Source organism: Salmo trutta, chromosome 15 (assembly GCF_901001165.1).
Source record: "Salmo trutta chromosome 15, fSalTru1.1, whole genome shotgun sequence".
NCBI lineage: Eukaryota > Metazoa > Chordata > Actinopteri > Salmoniformes > Salmonidae > Salmo > Salmo trutta.
Genome location: NC_042971.1, coordinates 2,975,414 through 2,990,892, shown reverse-complemented (window position 1 = coordinate 2,990,892; position 15,479 = coordinate 2,975,414). Strand labels below are relative to the sequence as shown.

The 15,479-nt window shown below is 43.4% G+C and overlaps 1 protein-coding gene and 2 long non-coding RNA genes across 3 annotated transcripts in view; 2 read left to right on the top strand and 1 right to left on the bottom strand.

Annotated features, from left to right (window-relative positions):
• Positions 1–15,479, bottom strand: part of LOC115149648 (tripartite motif-containing protein 16-like) — a 1,197,515-nt gene that overhangs the window by 66,199 nt on the left and 1,115,837 nt on the right. The gene's annotated exons all lie outside the window — the stretch shown is intronic.
• Positions 2,452–4,628, top strand: LOC115149665 (uncharacterized). The gene is made up of 2 exons (XR_003866920.1): positions 2,452–2,608; positions 4,435–4,628. It is a non-coding gene; the product is annotated as an uncharacterized LOC115149665 (long non-coding RNA).
• Positions 5,754–6,853, top strand: LOC115149670 (uncharacterized). The gene is made up of 2 exons (XR_003866926.1): positions 5,754–5,857; positions 6,258–6,853. It is a non-coding gene; the product is annotated as an uncharacterized LOC115149670 (long non-coding RNA).

Below are 15,479 nucleotides of genomic sequence, written 5' to 3'. Positions count from 1 at the left end.
CAACACAACTATATAGATCACAGTGTTGTGGAGACCAGCCAACACCACTATATAGATCACAGTGGTGTGGAGACCAGCCAACACCACAGTGGTGTGGAGACCAGCCAACACCACTATATAGATCACAGTGTTGTGGAGACCAGCCAACACCACTATATAGATCATAGTGGTGTGGAGAGAAGAAAGTAAGACAGTGGGACCCATCTCAACATGACAGAAAGTAAGTCAGGAGAACCTATTTCAACATGACGGAGAGTAAGTCAGGAGTCCCTGGCCTTATCTTCTCTCAAGAAGATGTCTGGTAGGCCCATTTAAATACCTTTTTTGGACATTTCAAGATAGCAGATGTTTGAGTTGGGTCTATTAACACAGCTGTGAGTTGTTATTTTTTTCATTTTTTCATTTTTGACAAAATGAGCAGTCCTGGAAGTGACAGATTTTGACTCATATTGAGTGATAAGACTGAGCTATTTAGAAACACTTTTTCAACATTTCAAGATAGCAGTTTGTTCAGTTTGATCTTATTAAAGACGGCTGTATAATTTTTTTATTCATTTTGACATATTGTTTGGGACCACTTTTTTTGCTCTGTTTGAAGGCTGTCAGCTTCTTCTCAGGAGGAGAATCACTTAGCCTTTCAACTAATTTTCAAATGATAGGATGCCTATTTTAAAACACTTTCTCTACATTTCAAGATAGCAGTTAGTTAATTTTGAGCATATCAAAGACAGCTGCAACTTTATTTTATTAATAAAAAAAAAGTAAAAAATTATTCTAAGTCCACAGTCTCTGTCATTGAACTATATTGAGCCGTGTGCCTGGTGATTGAACAGGTTACCAGGTGTGTTTTTGAATATAGTTCTTAATGGCTTCAGTGGTGTGCTGGGGTCCATTGCTTGCTAAGGGGGAACCACCCACCCGGGTTCAGCCAACAGGGGGCGCACCCAACCCCTCTAGTAAAACTGAATGTCTCTCTCTCTCTCTCTCTCTCTCAGGCTATGAAAAAAGCCCCACCTCCTCTCGCTCAGCCATTCTAACAGTGGAAGCCAGGATCTGTGAGAAACTATGATAATAAACTGTGAACAATAATGAAGCCATGTTTGTCTGTGTGAGTGAGGATTTATTATTTAATTGTGTGATAACTTTAATTCTGTGATAACTTTATGTAATACATCCTCTGTTTCCTAACTGAATAAACATTTTAAGATAGCAGTTGGTTCAGTCTGATCATCTCATGTACTGTTGGAACTTTATTTTAATCCTTTTTCACTATTTTTATTTTTTTTAATGACAAATTCCAGAGCCTCTGTATACATTTTTACACATTTTTTCCCCCACTCTCTACTTTGTACAATGACAGAGAAAGTGGGACTCTGTCGTTTTTCTGACAAGTTCTCTCATTGATCTCAGGTTCAGCCACCAAGGGGTCACCCACCCTCCATGAAAACTTTCATAGGCTCTCTTTCACTCAGTAATCATGTAACAAGTGGACAGGCTCCCAGAGGCAGGGCAATCAAAGGCTCCAAGTCACTGAAGTGCCCATCAGCCCAGCCATTGTTATTATTCCTACCAGCCGTTCTACAGTCCCTGAAGCGGGTTGATTAGTAGGTTGGAACCCCGTTACAACGGACACTTTACAATGACGCAACAATCAGCGTTTGAGCTGGACACACTCATTTAGAACGCTCCCTTAGAACGCTCTTTAGAACGCTCGTTTAGAACGCTCGTTTAGAACGCTCCTTTAGAACGCTCGTTTAGAACGCTCCTTTAGAACCCTCTTTAAAACGGACAGTTACCAATGACGCAACAATCAGCGTTTGAGCTGGACACACTCATTTAGAACACTCATTTAGAACGCTCGTTTAGAACGCTCCTTTAGAACACTCATTTAGAATGCTCTTTTAGAACGCTCGTTTAGAACCCTCTTTAAAACGGACAGTTACCAATGACGCAACAATCAGCGTTTGAGCTGGACACACTTCTTTTCAGAAACTATTTACACAAAACACACACACAGTCCTTACAAAGTTTATCTCCTGAATGTGAGCAGTTTATTTTTGGATGCAAATGGTTCAGATATTCACAGAAGTGTATATATATATATATATGTAAAAAAAGTGGGATTACATAAAAACAGTTTGACTGGAGAATTTCTTTACATTTTTTATTGATTTATTTGCCAAGTATATTATTTATTCGATGACATCCACACATGAATTGTGAGAGCCTATAATATAATTTCCCTCCAAAATGCAGCTTTGGAGCGAAATGCATAATAAATAGTCAAGGTGGCAGAGTCGGCTCTTTCAACAATGAGACCAACGTTGAGGAAGGTGGTCTTGATCGCGCTGTTGGGCCGGGACCAGCCCCGCCGAAAGCGCATAACTGTGTGGGTTCAGAGATGGTTAAAGTCCCGAAAGCAGGCAGGGGAGTTACATCGTCTCTTTCAAGAGCTTCGACTGTTTGGAGAGGAATTCCGACGTTACTTTCGTCTGGACCGAAGCCAGTTCGATCACCTGCTCCAGATGGTTGGAGCCAGGATCGCCCGGATGGATACCAACTACCTGGAGTCCATCAGCCCAGTCGAACGCCTGGCGATTTGTCTCCAGTAAGATACATTCTAGTACATTTTTAAAGCCTTTGATACCATAATTGATTGATATTTGATACATTGTTTTTATGTGCAACCTAGCTAGCTAAAGGGCTCTCTAGTTAATAGTCCCTATTTGACATCAGATGTACTTTTACAGAATGTTCATTAGGACTATAACTTTTCCCAAAGTTGGTTTATAATCATTTTTTAATTATGCAATGTTACCAAATGAAAAGAAAATGGTGGTGCCTTCTGCCCTGATGAAGGTAGGCTAGTCCTCTCCAGGACCCCTTGTTGTTCAACACAGTTACAGGCCTTCTGCTCTGATGAAGGTAGGCTAGTCTTCACCAGGACCCCTTGTTGTTCAACACAGTTACAGGCCTTCTGTCCCTGATGAAGGTAGGCTAGTCTTCTCCAGGACCCCTTGTTGTTCAACACAGTTACAGGCCTTCTGCTCTGATGAAGGTAGGCTAGTCCTCTCCAGGACCCCTTGTTGTTCAACACAGTTACAGGCCTTCTGCTCTGATGAAGGTAGGCTAGTCTTCACCAGGACCCCTTGTTGTTCAACACAGTTACAGGCCTTCTGTCCCTGATGAAGGTAGGCTAGTCTTCTCCAGGACCCCTTGTTGTTCAACACAGTTACAGGCCTTCTGCTCTGATGAAGGTAGGCTAGTCTTCTCCAGGACCCCTTGTTGTTCAACACAGTTACAGGCCTTCTGCTCTGATGAAGGTAGGCTAGTCTTCACCAGGACCCCTTGTTGTTCAACACAGTTACAGGCCTTCTGCTCTGATGAAGGTAGGCTAGTCTTCTCCAGGACCCCTTGTTGTTCAACACAGTTACAGGCCTTCTGCTCTGATGAAGGTAGGCTAGTCTTCTCCAGGACCCCTTGTTGTTCAACACAGTTACAGGCCTTCTGCCCTGATGAAGGTAGGCTAGTCTTCTCCAGGACCCCTTGTTGTTCAACACAGTTACAGGCCTTCTGCCCCTGATGAAGGTAGGCTAGTCTTCACCAGTTACAGGCCTTCTGCCCCTGATGAAGGTAGGCTAGTCTTCACCAGTTACAGGCCTTCTGCCCCTGATGAAGGTAGGCTAGTCTTCTCCAGGACTCCTTGTTGTTCAACACAGTTACAGGCCTTCTGCTCTGATGAAGGTAGGCTAGTCTTCACCAGTTACAGGCCTTCTGCCCCTGATGAAGGTAGGCTAGTCTTCACCAGTTACAGGCCTTCTGCTCTGATGAAGGTAGGCTAGTCTTCTCCAGGACCCCTTGTTGTTCAACACAGTTACAGGCCTTCTGCTCTGATGAAGGTAGGCTAGTCTTCTCCAGGACTCCTTGTTGTTCAACACAGTTACAGGCCTTCTGTCCCTGATGAAGGTAGGCTAGTCTTCACCAGGACCCCTTGTTGTTCAACACAGTTACAGGCCTTCTGCTCTGATGAAGGTAGGCTAGTCTTCTCCAGGACCCCTTGTTGTTCAACACAGTTACAGGCCTTCTGTCCCTGATGAAGGTAGGCTAGTCTTCTCCAGGACCCCTTGTTGTTCAAGACAGTTACAGTCATTCATTACATTCTTATTGGACTCACATACACTCTTAGAGAAAAAGGTTCCAAAACGGTCCTTCTGCTTTCCCCATAGGAGAACCATTTTTGGTTCCAGGTAGAACCCTTTGGGAAAAATGTTATACATGGAACCCAATAGGGTTCTACTTGGAACCAAAAAGGGATCTCCTGTGGGGAAAGCCAGAGAACCATTTGAAGTAGATAGTACCATTCTTTCTAAGAGTAGAGTTGGCCTGGGCTATAGTTTAATGATATAGTCATAGACTGAATTGTACTGTTTCAAGGCAGGTGCCAACAACGCCCCCAGACAGGCACTCCAGGTGAGGGAGAAGCTGACCACCTACTTCTCATCGCCAGCAGGTGAAGTTCCATGGCAGTATGCCGTGGAGTGAAACAGCTCTTTGAAGAGCCCAATAACACAAAGGTTATTTTAAGAACCATCCACCGTTGTCCATAAAATATCATTTTTTCCCCAGATGACTTTATGTATCATTGTCTCTCTTCATTTGGAAGCTATATTTAAGTGACATTTGGGAGTAAAGACCACACCTTAAAACCCATTTCCTCTCTCATTAACGTCAGTATTATACACACCTGGCATGGTACATCAGGTGAGCAGGAGCACTAATTAAGGTTATAGGACATACAGTTAGTATGATAACTAAGGGAAAGGGTAACCTGGGGTCCATACAAATAGTACAGTTTAACACCATGTTCACTGGCCTGACAAAATATAGGAAAAAAATGAATTAGGAAGAGAATGTGTTTTTACTTTCATCTTGTCTTAGATCTGCGAAGGTGTAGGGAAGAAATGAGCAGATAAAGTCTAAATGAGATATTAATAAACAACTGACTATGAAAACATCATTTAATAAGTATTCAAGTACAGGAAAGAACATGACCGGTACGTGTAAAAAATGTTTAAAAAAAATCCAACTATTGAAAGAGGTGTGTGTGCGTGTAAACATTTAAAAAAGAGCATCTGTGAATTCTTCAGTGTATGAGTTTCAATTCTGTCAATTCAGAAATCTATGTAACACTAATAATGAATGCTATCCCGAGACTTTATAAACAAATGACTATGAATTGACTGAATTTAAACGGAACGGACGTGTGTGAAAAGAAAGGTACAATGAGGGAGGTCAAAAACAACAACCAGACATCTCCTCTCCTCTTCCTGTGAGCTGGTCGGCTAAATGGACTCCATCTCTGGAAGGGAAGAGAAAAACAACAACCAGACAACTCCTCTCCTCTTCCTGTGTTTCCTGTGAGCTGGTCGGCTAAATGGACTCCATCTCTGGAAGGGAAGAGAAAAACAACAACCAGACAACTCCTCTCCTCTTCCTGTGTTTCCTGTGAGCTGGTCGGCTAAATGGACTCCATCTCTGGAAGGGAAGAGAAAAACAACAACCAGACGACTCCTCTCCTCTTCCTGTCCTTCCTGTGAGCTGGTCGGCTAAATGGACTCCATCTCTGGAAGGGAAGAGAAAAACAACAACCAGACAACTCCTCTCCTCTTCCTGTCCTTCCTGTGAGCTGGTCGGCTAAATGGACTCCATCTCTGGAAGGGAAGAGAAAAACAACAACCAGACAACTCCTCTCCTCTTCCTGTCCTTCCTGTGAGCTGGTCGGCTAAATGGACTCCATCTCTGGAAGGGAAGAGAAAAACAACACATACAAGCTTAACATAAAAGAAAACCATAAAAGGTGAGATTTATGTTAACTAAATACTGCTTGTATAGTGTAGTTAGAGGCAGAAATATTGGAACAGTGCAGTAAAGTTGGTATTACTTGCTGTTTACTCATGGAATTTGTATTTCAGAGATAAAGATGAATATGACAGGAAAATATTTAGACAGTAAACTGTTGTTTAGGGATATTTTCTAACCTAGAAACAACAGCTGTACATTTGCCTCATATGAATACTTTGATCTGAAATACCAATTAGCCTACATGAGTATACTGTAAAGAATGACCTACTTCACTGTCGCAACACTTATGACACTACCTGTGATGTGGAGAAGAAAAAAAACGTACCATTGAACTGGGCTTGGAAAAGCAGCTGATACATTTTAACTTTGACTGCTGCTTTTCTTTGCTGAGGCAGCCTCTTCAGGGTTGGCACCAGGCTCATGGCAAAGAGGGTCTCTTCATCCTCCTTCCTGTGAGCATCAGGTTGGGCTGCATCCCTCTCGACGGCTTGGAGGAGCCTCTGCTGAAATGAGTTGAGTGGATCTGGAACCTTCGATGACGCCTGGTGTGACGTTGTTCCTCTTGGTTTCTCTCTCTGTTTGTCTCCACGGCCACATCCTGTTCAACGAGGTCCTCAGTGGTCACTTCCGTGAGGTTCATAATAATCTCAGGTGGTCCTAGATCCAGAGGTGCTTCCTCCATTTCATCGTCTTCCATGGCTGCACCGATGGTGGTCATACTTGTGGATGATGTAGACATTGTAGAGGGTCTCGCTGCACCGGTGGAGGCGATGGTCGCAGTTGTAGGTGACATTGAGGGTCTTGATGCACCGGTGGGGACAACACTTGTGGATGATGTAGTAGATGGTCTGGCTGTAAAATTGCCACTCGTTGCCCTAGGCACAATAAATGGATCCAGAAAAGAAAGAATGTGTCAAAGCGCCAAGGCTGCTGGCCTGAAGCTGCTGACCCAGACCTCTTCTTCTCTTTCTCTGCCCTTCTCTCTCTCTGATACCTGTCCCTGAGTCCTCTCCACTTCCTCCTACAGTCTTCTTCTACATAGACATGATAAGCCAAACCATTACCTAGCATACCTATAGTTATTAGATAGCTATCATGGATATGTCACCTACTGTACACATAGACACACACACGGTTATCTGACCAAATTATCAGGGGTACAGTAGTATCTACCATTTCTAGGACTATTTATGACATACACACTCACTCTTTCAAACATGATTATTTGGTAAAGTTATCAGGGGTAGTAACTAGCATAATATATTTGACTATTTCTTTCACACACACACCTCATTGGCTAGGTTAGCTAGCTAGCTAACTAGCCACATCTAGCACGTGCTCACTACTAAACTGACCTGGCAATCCTACTATCGTGGACACTTGTCTCCAAGCAGCATTTTTTTGTGTTTATGTCCCTGTAGCTGTCAGCAGTTGTGTCAAAAAGACACGGTTTTGAGGATACTGCGAAAATGATTCTCTCCTCCATGTGTCCAACCGCATGCGACCATCTGCAAAAGGTTCCTGCATCAGTATCGTTGCGTAGCTGCGCAAAATGTTACGTAGCAGTGATGCAAAGACGCAGTCGGTGTGTTCGATGCGTAAGTGACCCGTTATACAAAATAAGAATTGTTCTTATCAGCCTGACTAGGGCTGGGCGATATATCGATATAAAAAATATATCGATATATATTTTAAATGTGATATGAAATTAGACCATTTCGCATATATCGATATAGTTGAAATTTGCGCTTTGATCCTTGCTCCAAGCAAGCTGCAGACCCGGAGCTCTCTGCGCTGCTCCCCGCGCCTCCTCTTTCATGCACAGAGGGCGGAGGGGCAGGAACAGACACTTCAACAAACATGGAGGAAGCAACAGCGTCTGCGGAGCGTTTTGACGAGGAATTGGTTAGTAAAAGAAAAAGCATTGGCTCAGTCATTTGGAGATGGTTCGGATTCAAAGTATCAGATGAGCAACAAAATCACGTTATATGTAGGCAGTGCCATAAAAAAAGTTCCAGCCAGGGGTGGAAGAAGCACTACAAATCTTTTTCACCACCTAAAACAGTGGCACAAACTGCAATATGAAGAGTGTGTGAAACTGCGCGCTGCAGAAGCCCCAGCCGCAAGCCGTCGACAACCCGAAAAAGCTCCAGCCCCGAAACAAAGCTCACTGCAAACTTCATTTTCCCGCAGTGTGGTGCCTAATGAAAAGAAAATTGGCAAGTGGTGTACTATAACTAAAGCGGTGTCCTATCACATTGCTAAAGATATGGTCCCTGTTGCAACTGTGGAACAAGTCGGATTCAAAAAGCTACTGAAAACTATGGACCCGAGATATGAGCTTCCCAACTACTTTGCACGAGAAGCACTGCCACAAATGTCCACTGAAGTCAGGCAGAGCCTTGCTGACCGGCTCGCTAACGGGACCCATTTTGCGTTGACCAGCGATATGTGGTCGAGCAGGACATGTGAGCCTGAGATGATGATGAAAACAGCGTCGTGTCGTCTCCAAAACAAGTTATTTCCCCCCCCCCCAGGATCACACCGGTGAGCATATAGCTGAGGCCTTGCAGGACGCAAGCTGGGAAACTCCCGAGAAAAGCATCCGGTTGCTATAACAACCGACAACGGGAGCAACGTGGTCAAAGCGGTGGAGCTGAACGAGCGGCTGAGGATGCAGTGCTTCGGTCAGACTACACTTGGCTATTGGGGAGTGCAGTGTTTTAAGGACTATTCACACATTTTACTGATTACAATATTACTTTTTCATTATTTTCCTTTGCAACTTTTTTTTGTTTTATGCTGCTGTCTTGGCCAAACATTGATTAATAAAACACAAAACATAAAGTACTTTAAAGAAAAAAACATATTAAAATATTAGTTTTTTCATTATTTTCCTTTGTGTCTTGTCTGCAACTTTTTTTTGTTTTATGCTGCTGTCTTGGCCAAAAAATGGATGAATAAAACACAAAACAAAGTGCTAAAAGTAAAATCACTTCCAATACAGGATGGTAGATTTCAGAACCATATTTATTAGGTTATTGGATAAGAATTAGTGATGCATTGATGTGTTTACCACTTTAATGTTACAGCTGGTAAAGGTGAGGTAATTATGACTTTAAAATGCTGGTTAGCCTGTTGATATCATCAAGGTAACATATTTAGTTATTATGATAGACTATAGTTTTTTTTCTTATTATTCCTACCAGCCGTTCTACATGCAAACAATTTAAAACACTATAGTAAATATTATTTATATTTTCTAGTCTGAGAGGTTCTGAATAGAACCTGTTTCCAAACAGTATGAATAATAACAATGGCTGGGCTGATGGGCAGTTCAGTGAGTTGGAGCCTTTGATTGCCCTGCCTCTGTATTACTGAATGAAAGAGAGCCCAGCCCTGAAATGAATCACCCTGATTATCCTCTGACCTCAACATAACAATGACGTAGGCAACCACCTTGGATGGACAATCAATGCAAGGTGTTAATCTCATCTCCTGAATGATCAATTTAACACAACTTTAAACCCAGGTTTTTTTCTTGTTTCGATATTTAAATGTTGAAAAAGGGTTGTGCCTATCTGAGTGTGTGTATATAATGGCCTTCTCCAGAGAAGTCATTCTCAATAGAACTTTATACTGAGAGAGAACACACTTCCAAGGAGCTGATTTTGGATTGTTACCTTTGCTGTATTCTGAAAACATTTCGTTGAGAAATTACTTGGAGCAAGATGGCATCTGCTACTGGTTCAAGGTAAGATATCTCTTTATTCATTCAATATATATATTACTGTAATTGTCTTGCTGTTAATAAAAATGTTATTAGTAGTTCTGCCAGACTTAGGAAGGTTGGAATTAGGGCAGCAGGCAATGTATTCCTATTGGAAGAGATTTAGAGGTCAAGGCTGCACCCTGTTTTAACTCTTAACAAGTATTGTTGGTTTAAGAGCTTGTATTCAGCATTTGACAGTAAGGTCACCTGTTGTATTTGGCACATGTGACAAATTTAAATTTGATTTGTTTGGTAATAATGTTTTGTGTGTTTTTTTCCCAGGACGGTCTCAATGAAGTGTGGCAACTCAGACAGGGTTTGGCCACGAACCCAGAAGGAGGGGCTAAGACCCATGTAGACAAACTAACGGACCGATTGGTCCTGTTCTCCGCTAACTCCTCCCCCCTCTTGTATGGAGCTGGCCAATAGGATCGCAGGTTGAAGTCGATAGGCCGTTCCAGGTTACAGCCAGGGTTGTTGCCCTGATAGAAACACACGATTCCCCTCTCAGATAGACATGTTTGTTCTACGTTCCATATTTTTATCTGAACGTTTCTAAAACGTTTTGTCCTGCTGAACGCATCCCCCTCCCAGGGTTCTCTGAACTACCCGCTGGGAAGGCTTCTCCTCCAGCCCTGCTTTAACACGCCTGGTTCAGATACTCTTCACCGGGACCGTGGTTGAGTTAGAGCAGGGACGGAGCTAAAACCCTGCAGTTGAATTAGGATGTTACGTCTGTCTGTCTGTCTGTCTGTCTGTCTGTCTGTCTGTCTGTCTGTCTGTCTGTCTGTCTGTCTGTCTGTTCAGTAACACCTCCTAACCCTAACCTGTCTGTCTGTCTGTCTGTCTGTCTGTCTGTCTGTCTGTCTGTCTGTCTGTCTGTCTGTCTGTCTGTCTGTCTGTTCAGTAACACCTCCTAACCCTAACCTGTCTGTCTGTCTGTCTGTCTGTCTGTCTGTCTGTCTGTCTGTCTGTCTGTCTGTCTGTCTGTTCAGTAACACCTCCTAACCCTAACCTGTCTGTCTGTTCAGTAACACCTCCTAACCCTAACCTGTCTGTCTGTCTGTCTTGTCTGTTCAGTAACACCTCCTAACCCTAACCTGTCTGTCTGTAGGAGACTGGGAGTAGATCTGGGGGAGACTGACGTCTACCAGGATTCTAATGGAGGTGAGGAAGAGGAGGAGGATGATGATGGTGGTAGTGATGGTTCTGTGTGACCCCTGACCTGACCTCTTGTCTCCATAGAAACGTGTATCCAGATCCGGGAGTCGGTCAGAGGGAGAGACGTTTATACTGGAAACACCGGATGTACACCCTTTAGGTTATAATGGATACACCGGGTGCACACCATTTAGTTTATAATGGATACACCGGGTGTACACCGTTTAGTTTATACTGGATACACCGGGTGTACACCGTTAGCTTATTACTGGATACACCTGGTGTACAGAGGAGGAGGTAGGCCTACACTACCCACAACCCCCACCTACTGCAGTACTACACTTCAGGACTATGACCTGATCCTATATCATAATGAATCAGATTACATGGAGAGGGGGGACCTGATCCTATATCATAATGAATCAGATTACATGGAGAGGGGGGACCTGATCCTAGATCATATTGAATCAGATTACATGGAGAGGGGGGGACCTGATCCTAGATCATAATGAATCAGATTACATGGAGAGGAGGGACCTGATCCTAGATCATAATGAATCAGATTACATGGAGAGGGGGGACCTGATCCTAGATCATAATGATTCAGATTACATGGAGAGGGGGGGTACTGATTCTAGATCATAATGAATCAGATTACATGGAGAGGGGGGACCTGATCCTATATCATAATGAATCAGATTACATTGAGAGGGGGGGACCTGATCCTAGATCATAATGAATCAGATTACATGGAGAGGAGGGACCTGATCCTATATCATAATGAATCAGATTACATGGAGAGGAGGGGGGACCTGATCCTAGATCATAATGAATCAGATTACATGGAGAGGGGGGACCTGATCCTAGATCATAATGAATCAGATTACATGGAGAGGAGGGACCTGATCCTAGATCATAATGAATCAGATTGAGTCCCTGACCTTATCTTCTCTCAAGAAGAACTCAAAGACAACGTGTGTTGAGTAAGAACTTCCTGTGACAACAATCTTTATTCAACCTGCCATCTACCCACCTGGGGACTGAGGGTTATGAGAGAACCCCCACATCACTAGCTTCTCTTTATTCAACCTGCCATCTACCCACCTGGGGACTGAGGGTTATGAGAGAACCCCCACATCACTAGCTTCTCTTTATTCAACCTGCCATCTACCCACCTGGGGACTGAGGGTTATGAGAGAACCCCCACAGCACTAGCTTCTCTTTATTCAACCTGCCATCTACCCACCTGGGGACTGAGGGTTATGAGAGAACCCCCACATCACTAGCTTCTCATTATTCAACCTGCCATCTACCCACCTGGGGACTGAGGGTTATGAGAGAACCCCCACATCACTAGCTTCTCTTTATTCAACCTGCCATCTACCCTCCTGGGGACTGAGGGTTATGAGAGAACCCCCACATCACTAGCTTCTCTTTATTCAACCTGCCATCTACCCACCTGGGGACTGAGGGTTATGAGAGAACCCCCACATCACTAGCTTCTCTTTATTCAACCTGCCATCTACCCACCTGGGGACTGAGGGTTATGAGAGAACCCCCACATCACTAGCTTCTCTTTATTCAACCTGCCATCTACCCACCTGGGGACTGAGGGTTATGAGAGAACCCCCACATCACTAGCTTGCATGTTCTGCAGCCTTGTAAAGATAAGGAGGGGACGACTGGGTGGCAGGTTGGCATTTATTGTTATGAATCTTGTTCTGGAGGCAGGTTGGCATTTATTGTCATGAATCTTGCCCTGGAGGCAGTTCAGCAAAGTGGTTACTAGCTGGCACAGGCACAAAGTAAGACAATCCGATTTTAATCCTAACCACACTGCTAATCCTTCCCTTAAATTAAGACCATAAAACAACATTTTCCACAGCCAATTCTGACTTTGCAGCTGACATATCTAGAGGAAATCGCACAGTTCTGCCTCCAGGTCAAGATTCATGACAAATGTCAACATGAGACAGGGAGAAGCAATGTAAAAATCAATAACAAAATTGTTTTCACAATTAACATGCTTTTTCTTGTTTCAAGTATGTTTTATTATGAAAAGTACAATATATCCATGTATACTTGTACAACTATGGAGCGTATGTCTACATATAATTGTACAATTTGTTTTTCCAACATAAAAGACAAGAAATGATCACATTGGTATTTTAACAGTGTTATTGTAAGAGTTTAAATGTTTAAACAGAGGATACATCTAAAACAGGATAAAACAAGTGCAGTATGTTGTGAGAATGTTACGTTAACGTCGACTCATAACGTCACACTATAACTTCATGGGAGTCTTGTGGAAAGACTGCATGTTGTTTTGGGTGGATTGAGTGACGTCTTCATCAACATTTTGCAGAATATTCCGGTAATATTTTCACCTCTTGTCGGCTGCAGACATTCATAAGGAGTTCCAGTAGTTTATTTGCCATTTGCAGGTATTAAAAGTAATACATACATTGTAATTCCTTGTTGGATCTCTCTCACATACAGGACAGTACATACCAGAGGAGGCTGCTGAGGGGAGGACGGCTCATAATAATGTCTGGAACAGAGTGAATGAAATGGAACACATGGAAACCACGTGTTTGATACCATTCCACTTATTCCACTCCAGCCATTACAAGCCTGTCCTCCCTAAATAAGGTCCCACCAACCTCCTGTGGTACAAACACAAACAGTAAAATATATCATAAAAAATGCAAAGTGGTAAAAGTTCAGAAAAGGAACCAAAAGGTTCAGTCATGTTGTAATAGTCTGATGACAACAGTTTAGGTTGATGATTTAACAGGCAGATAGAACTGGGATAGAAGCTGTTCTAGAACCTGTGGTCCAGAAACTGATTTAACAGGCAGATAGAACTGGGATAGAAGCTGTTCTAGAACCTGTGGTCCAGAAACTGATTTAACAGGCAGATAGAACTGGGATAGAAGCTGTTCTAGAACCTGTGGTCCAGAAACTGATTTAACAGGCAGATAGAACTGGGATCGAAGCTGTTCTAGAACCTGTGGTCCAGAAACTGATTTAACAGACAGAACTGGGATAGAAGCTGTTCTAGAACCTGTGGTCCAGAAACTGATTTAACAGGCAGATAGAACTGGGATAGAAGCTGTTCTAGAACCTGTGGTCCAGAAACTGATTTAACAGGCAGATAGAACTGGGATAGAAGCTGTTCTAGAACCTGTGGTCCAGAAACTGATTTAACAGGCAGATAGAACTGGGATTGAAGCTGTTCTAGAACCTGTGGTCCAGAAACTGATTTAACAGGCAGATAGAACTGGGATAGAAGCTGTTCTAGAACCTGTGGTCCAGAAACTGATTTAACAGGCAGATAGAACTGGGATAGAAGCTGTTCTAGAACCTGTGGTCCAGAAACTGATTTAACAGGCAGATAGAACTGGGATAGAAGCTGTTCTAGAACCTGTGGTCCAGAAACTGATTTAACAGGCAGATAGATCTGGGATAGAAGCTGTTCTAGAACCTGTGATCCAGAAACTGATTTAACAGGCAGATAGAACTGGGATAGAAGCTGTTCTAGAACCTGTGGTCCTGAAACTGCCTAGCAACCACTGGTCTCTTTTTATTGAAGACTGAAGTGTCCCACCTAGCCCATAGAGGTTAACAGGCAGATAGAACTGAGATAGAAACTGTTCTAGAACTTGTGATCCAGAAACTGATTAAACAGGTGTGAGTGTCCAGTGTGTGTTTGTCCATTGTGTGTGTGTCAGTGTTTATGTGAGTCCGTGTTTATGTGGAGTTTAGAGCCACATTTAAAATGTTATCTGGTCCTCACTAGGCTGGTGCCCTGAATGGCTATTTTTTCATTGGATTTTTTCAGGTTTTGAAGTGATATCTGTGTTTGTGGGACCACTTAGTGCTGGAATGAGGTGTCTGTTTGTTCCCAATCAGAAATGATGGTCCTCATTTGAAGGTCCTGTGGCAAGGTCCTCACAATTATAGGATGACGCGTGTGTGTGTGTCCAGTGTGTGTGTGTCCAGTGCGTGTATCCAGTGTGTTTGTGTGTCCAGTGTGTGTGTGTGTCCAATGTGAGTGTGTGTCCAATGTGTGTGCTTGTGTGTGTGCGTCCAATGTGTGTGTGTGTGTCCAGCATGTGTGTGTGTGTGTGTGTGTGTGTGTGTGTCCAGTGTGTGTGCATGTGTGTGTGCATCCAATATGTGTGTGTGTGTCCAATGTGTGTGTGTGTGTCCAGTGCGTGTATCCAGTGTGTTTGTGTGTCCAGTGTGTGTGTGTGTGTGTGTGTCCAATGTCAGTGTGTGTCCAATGTGCCTGCGTGTGTGTGTGTCCAATGTGTGTGTATGTGTGTGTGTACAATGTGTGTGTGTCCAATTTGTGTGTGTGTGTGTTTGTGTGTGTGTCCAAGGTGTGTGTCCAGTGTGTGTGTGTCCAATTTGTGTGTCCAATGTGTGTGTGTCTTAATCCAGTGATTGTGTGTGTGTCTGTATCCAATATGTGTGTGTGTGTTTGTGTCCAGTGTGTGTGTGTGTGTGTGTGTGTGTGTGTGTGTCCAGTGTGTGCGTTTGTGTGTGTCTGTGTCCAGTGTGTGTGTGTGTGTGTGTGTGTGTGTGTGTGTCTGTGTCCAGTGTTTGTGTGTGTGTCCAATATGTGTGTGTGTGTGTGTGTCCAGTGTGTGTGTGTGTCCAATGTGTGTGTGTGTGT